Below are 7435 nucleotides of genomic sequence, written 5' to 3'. Positions count from 1 at the left end.
CCGATCTCCTTTGGCTAACGTCATTGTGGTGGATCATATTTTAGTTTTACAGGTGAATATTTTTCCAAAATTCTCCAAGTACCATGGTGTTTATGGTCACGTAGTCTAGCGTTACGTTGGATCAACTTAGACACAAACATGAATCCACAGTGGTACTCATTTTCACACCTTTTGAGGTCATGCGTTTACTATCATCCAAAATCAGTATGTGATTTCATTCGAAACCAGTACATGATTTCAGATGACAGATACTCGTGTGACCTCAAAAAGGTGTGAAAATGAGTACCACTGTGCATTCACGTTTGTGTCTAAGTGGATCCAACGTAGCGCAAGATGACGTATCCATAAACACCATGGTACACACACATTTAAAATATTCTGGAAAAAAATTACCCGTAAACTGAAGTATGATCTACCACAACGGCATTGGCCAAGAGGGATCTGTCACGCGGAAACCTAGTTTTCATGAATGTCGCTGTGAAAAATATACATTAAAAAAATATGATGAAGTTAGAAAAATTAAATTTTACCAACTAACCACAACACAAAAGAGTGGTGTTCATTAATTGAGCAAATTGAGACACTTGAAACTGTGGAAATAGAGTGGAAAATCCAACTTTGATTGAATCATATGGTTAACCAACTAAAGTTACATCATAAATCAGTAAGACCTACAATAGTGGAGCAGTTTCACCGACGTCATACCAACAGATCGGCCCATAACCTGACGACGTAAAAAATATACATTAACAAATTATAATTAAATTGAAAAATGAAATTTTATCAACCAACCACAACACAAAAGAGCAGTCTTCATTAGTTGAGCAAATTGAGACACTTGAAACTATGAAAATGAAGTGGAAAATCTAACTTTGATTTAACCAACTAAAGTTACATCCTAAATCATTAAGACCTACAAAAGTGGAGCAGTTTTGATGTAAACAGAAAACCTTAGAGAACTAAAAAAGCAAATATAAAAATTACATATTGTTGAAGTAAAAGAAGAAACGCAATATAAGTAACATTACAACAAACGTAGACAAATACGTGTTTCACTGACGTCCTCATACCAACACGGCTGCCCATAACCTGACGACTTTAATCTTAAATATTATTGACTTTACTAAAAAAGAAAAACAAATAAAATATTAGAACAACAATGTTAAAAGAACATTGGAGCATCGAGAACACTGGGATTAGAAAACTTTGGAACAAACTTTATTTCTAAAAACTTAATTATTATCAGTTTCACAACAATTATTAGCCGGCCCAATACATATTACTTTTCAAATATGAAAGGGCAAGTGCCGCCCTATAATGCTTAGAAGACAATAAAAAGTAGAAGATACTCCATAGTAACCTTTCAATAAGACTACAGTGCACTTTAACCTGAAAACCTATAGTTTTACGAATGTCTTTGAAAACCTATAGATAACTCAAACACAGATTCAGTCAGACATGTCAATAATTCCTAAGAAGATTAAAGAATAATATAAAAGAAATTTGATGTAAACATTTCTTCAATGCATCACTACATTGAAGAAAACTACATTCAGTTACTAAAACCTTCAAAATAAAATAAATTAAGAAAGTTAATGAAGTTTATAAAAACTGAATACATACATTATTGAGAGAAAAAGGATTAAGTAGAAAACACAACAACAAATAATCTTAAAAAATAAACCCAGGAAGACAAATATCGAGCATCCCCATCAAAACAAATACAACACCTTGAGAGAAAAATGAACTACTATCGATGCCGGAGGTAGCACGAATAATGTTTCCTGCAAAATGAAGAGAATAAACTGAATAGATCAAAACACAAAAGTTCAAAGTCCAAAGAGTTTCTCATCAGCCCAAATAGTTTCTCAACTTTCTTTAACTAACTAAATTAACCAAAATCTATATGTAAGAGGAACCAAATACTAAACCAAACTAAGAAATCAATAGATGCACCAACATGGAGTGTCATTTCGTCGAGCACCTTGACAGGAAGAGCATCCAGGGCCTTAAAAACATTATCTACAACAAAATTAAGTTAATAGAACCTTCGAAAAAAATAAAAATAAGAAGGTTATTGAAGTTTATATAGAAATATTGAAGAAAATTGTGTGAGCATCAATACAAAAAAAAACAACTAGAGAACAAAAATCAGATTTGAGTAACTTCTTACAACTCAAAACTTCTTACAACGTCAATCCAAATGGAAGATAGAATTCAGGGAGACCATTGCACCAGAAGTTGGAGATTAGTTTTTGGTCTGATTTTGAAAATATAAGCACATTGAAGTTATGAAACAACTTGAAGGTGTTAATTTAGAAGTATAGAAATAATGAATTTACAACTTATCGAAGGTGTTGACCACTTTGGAAGCATAGAGCTTCAGTGAAGCATTTCTTCAAACACTTCTTGAGCGAGATGTATATATACAAAGTTAAAAAAAACTCCCTGAATATCAACCAAGAAATATCGTCAGAATCAAATAACTTACTGTAATTTTATTCTCTAAAGATGTTTTTAAATTGAATTTCGGAATGTAGAAGTTCTGGAACAACTATACTTGAAACTGTAATTTTATTCTCTCCATTACCATCTACTAAAGACTTTAGTGAAGCAAACTTCCACAACAAAAAATAGGAAAAGAAAGAAAAAAAAGTAGGCAACTCTGCTACTTACTTCAAATAGTACCTCCCTGCAATTTAGAAGATCATCAAAATCAAAATTCAATTTAGAACTTCAAGCCAACCAAGAAGATTTGGATGGAGTTAGAGAGATGAAAATTGAAAGATAGAGTGAGGGAGAGCGAGAAAGATAAAAACTGATTTTAAGAGTAAATCAGAGCTATTTTGAGAGAGATAGTGGAGTAATAGTCAGAGGCCTAGAAGGAGAGAGTCGTGAACTTGGGACTTTCGAAGAAGAGAAAGAACGTGGGAGTTTTTGTTGTGTAAATGACTAAAATAACCACTCCTGGGGCACCTAATTAAACAAACATTTAAACCGAATAAATTTTGGGATATTTTTATCCATCAGATGCAAAATCAACACAAAGAATTGACGGTCAGACTTATACCTCACATAACCGACTGAGTTGTTTTGATATATAGGATAAGATAACCTTTTGTGAATGATCTCACTTAAAATATTTGCAACGTGACGAGCAATTGAAAGAATACTTGCCATGATTTTCATCATTTTTATTCACCTTTAACCATTGCACTACACTTTCTACAAATCGCAAACACATTTTTTTTTAATTAGGGCATTCAATCAATTTATGACCCGAATCTCGACAACTAAAATAAATACCGTCGTTAAATCCTCTCATGAATAATTATTAGAAGATGAAAAAGAAGTAGAATAAGAAGATTGATGGACTGGTAATAATATAAACATTGTAATGGATGCTATCTCTCATTAATATAGTCGATATTAATCAGATTCATGGAAGTGTCCAAGTTGCCATGTGAGTAAAAAATTGATTGATAGAGGTGTATGAGTTGTCTTATGAGTTGAAAATTAAGTGTTCAAACTCAATTTTTACTAGTTCAGACTCAGTCTAGATTGTATCCTATACTAGTTTACTTTCCTCAATGTATCGGTGTTATATATATAGCTTCTAAATGTATCTCTTTTTTGTTGATGTTCGACCATGTTTTCCTTGTATTGGTTAATAATCTTCAAGCACGAAATCCACCACTTGCATATTCCTACGAAATTAGTAAGATTTAGAGGTTCATATTGCTTATATGTATTTTGGAAGTTCGTAGTACTTTTAATACGTGCAAGTAATGAATTTGTCTTTGTTTTGTAGGGTAATTCCTAATGGAATCCGTTAGCATTTGGTTATTGTATGGTGATAGATTGAAAAATGTGAATAACTAAATAAAGTATATTGGTGGTAAACAAGCTGGAATAGTTCTATCAGACAGGACAACACTTAGAGAGCTTCGTGAAGTTGTTAATGAAATATTATGTGAAGATAGGAAGACTAATTTGACAAAAATGACAATTCAAAATACTTCACCTACGAAAATTCAGGTTAAGCGTGACTTCAAATTTTTCTGCACACTTGTCAAAGGTAATTTTGTATTCCATTGTACGTTACTGTGGAAGGTCGTTCATACTCTCCATATGTAGAAAATGAACACCTAATCCAAAAAGAAGTTCCTCAAAGAGAAGAAGTGCGTTCGATAGATTTGAATGTTCCCTACACAAGTTATCCTGCTACGTCACCACACAGAACAGTTATAGAAGAATCTATTATCTGAGAAAGTGTTGAGTTAGGTGGAGAAAAACAGGCCGAAGAGTTTAGACATGATCATTGTTATGTCGATGAAGAAGATTATGTGGTGGATTTGAGTTGTTCCGATATAAAGGAAGAACATGCAGAAGAGTTCAAAGATGACCCTTATTCTACAGAACAAGAAGATTATTTGTTTGATTTGAGTTGTCTTGAGATTTGGGAATACTCCGATGAAGTTAATTTAGATGTAGGGGTGGATCATCTGATGATGTTGAAGTAATTATTGAAAACCGATTTGGTAGAGGTGGTTGCGAGCAGGATAAAAGTAAAGGTAAGGAGTCGTTAGAAGAGTTTGTATCTCCCTCATACTTTGTCCCAAGACATAGTTTTGGAAGGAGTTCGAATTGTATTTCCTAATGCAATGCACGATGCATGTAATTACCACCTTAGTAATAATTTGAAGGCAAAGTTTAAGAAAGATGATTTTCTTTCGTATTTTTTAGAGCAAGCAAATGCTGCAAATCAACTTTCAGAGTTTGAACGGTTATTTCTTGAGTCGGATCTTGTTTTTCCTAACTTGAGTTGATACTTGCGTGACGCTGGAGTTGAGAGATGGGCTCGTGTTTATGAGAGTAAGAGGTGGTTTGATGCGTGAAGCAAGGGAACTTCCTATCACACATGTTGGTGAATACATTAGAGTAACCATGCAACAGTGGTTTCTTGAACGTCGACAACAAACTAGTAAGAGAGATACAATTCTTACCCAATGAGGAGCGGACATGATAACAACACGGGTGGAAGAGGCATCCCCATATTTCGTTCTACTGACCAGTTTAACTGAGTTCTAGGTAAACTTTGGTCATACAAGTGAAAGGTTGATATAAAGGATAAAACTTGTAGTTGTCGAGTGTTTGATCTAGAGCAACTACCTTGTATACATTGTATCGTGGTTATTAAACATAAGAGCTTAGATGTTTTCAGTTTTTGTAACAAATATTACTATCTTGAAAAGTGTGCAAAGCTTATTTCGAATCTGTGCACCCTGTCACATCTCAATCGGGTTGGTCATGTCCAGACGTTCGAGATGATTCATTTATAAAACCTCCAAATACAAGACGTCGAGGAGGTAGACCAAAGATAGCAAGAAGAGAGTCACGTGGGGAGTCTCTAACAAGGAAAATGAATGCCTGAAATAGATGCCATGAATTGGGACATAATTGGACCGGAAGACTTGTTGTTCGAATGAAGCAGTTCCCTCTTTTAGCCAAACTCTCCCTCTTTAACGATGTAAGTGTAAAAGCAAGATATATTTTCCTAGTAATTTACCACCTTAGTTGTGTGTTTGTAGATGTAGGACATAAGTTTTTGAACTTAATTAAATTTGCAGGTTGAGCAGTTAAAGGAACTTCTTTAATCAAATCTTTTGGAATGAAAGTAATACAATTTTGATAGTATGCCACGATTTCTCGATACATGGTGAATGAAGTTGTATTTTCTAATTTACAATTATTGAATACTTCGACTTTACTTTGATATCTATTACAATTTAGTTATATTAATTTCGTTGTTTAAATTTCTTATGGATATTGTCACGTGCCCACAGAGTGTGAGTGTAGACAAATGAAAGACTCCTCGAGACAGTCTAAGTCTAGACTCCTACAGTCCTGAATCTAAACTCCTAAAGTCTGAGTTTAGACTCCTGAAGTCTTGTCATACAAGATTGTCTAAGTTTTTTACAACCATGGAAGAACATAAATTTACGTCTTGAAATAGTCACATACATACAACGAGTTCACAACATAATTAAAAAGTGAAACAAGTAAAAGGTCCACTTACATTCGAATATCTTTCATTGGAGATGCATTAAGAAACTTCACACATTATTTTTCTTCATCGACACAACAATCTTTGTGACAGTAGTTGTCATCTCTAAATATTTTTCTCAACTATTTGGGCCAAATTTTCAAACATATGCTCGAGCTGAGAAATTTCGTCGTCCTTCACTGCTTGATATATTTTCATTAGTCCCAATTGTTCTTGATGTCTCGCTCTCATCCCACTTAAAATATTTGTAACGTGACGATCAATTGAAATAAATACTTGCCATGATTTTCATTATTTTTATTCACCTTTAACCATTAAACTACACCTTCTCCACATCGTTTACACATTTTTTGTTAGGACATTCAACCAATTTATGACCCGGATCTCGACAACAAAAGCAAATATCGTCGTTAAATCCTCCCATTTTGTCTACCTTTTACTGCAATTTGAAAATAATGAATAAGATGATAAAAAAGTAGAATAAGAAGATTGATGGACTGATAATAATCAGAACATTGTAATGGATGATATCTCCCATTAATATAGTCTATAGAAAGTCAGACTCATGTAAGCGTCCAAGTTGCCATGTGAGTAAAAAGTTGATTGATAGATGTGTATAAGTTGTCTTATGAGTTGAAAATTAAGTGTTCAGACTCAATCTAGACTCATTCAGACTCAGTCTAGATTGTAACCTAAACAAGTTTACTTTCAATATTTTCACCATTTTTATTCTTCACATGACAATATCTGAATTTTAGTATTGCCTATTAATGTGTTTTCAATCCATTGAATAAAAAGTTGATTGATGGACATGTATGAGTTGTCTTGTGAGTTGAAAATTAAGTGTTCAGACTCAGTCTAGACTAGTTCAGACTTAGTCTAGACTGTAACCTATACAAGTTTACTTTAATATATTCATCGTTTTTATTTTCACATGACAATATCTGAATTGTAGTATTGCCTATTGGATATTTTTTCAATTCATTAAGTAAAAAGTTGATTGATGGACATGTATGAGTTGTCTTGTGAGTTGAAAATTAAGTGTTCAGACTCAGTCCATAATAGTTCAGACTCAGCCTAGACTGTAATCTATACAAGTTTACTTTTAATTTTTTCATCATTTTTATTCTTCACATGAGAATATCTGAATGTTAGAATTGCTTATTGAAAATTTTGGTAGATGGACGTGTGTTACTTGTCTTGTGAGTTAAAAATCAGGTGTCTAGACTCAATTTAGACTAGTCTAGACTACTATATATGTGGGCATTTCATTAGCAATTCCACACTTCATCTCCTTAAGTATACACTAAATCAATTTAAGACAAATAATAAAATCAAAGTTCATAATGGATACAGGTAATAACAACT

The sequence above is a fragment of the Eschscholzia californica genome, unplaced genomic scaffold, assembly GCF_041429995.1.
Source record: "Eschscholzia californica isolate CP2 unplaced genomic scaffold, dmEscCali1.0.p SCAF_5, whole genome shotgun sequence".
Taxonomy (NCBI): domain Eukaryota; kingdom Viridiplantae; phylum Streptophyta; class Magnoliopsida; order Ranunculales; family Papaveraceae; genus Eschscholzia; species Eschscholzia californica.
Note: the sequence above shows the minus strand (reverse complement) of the source record.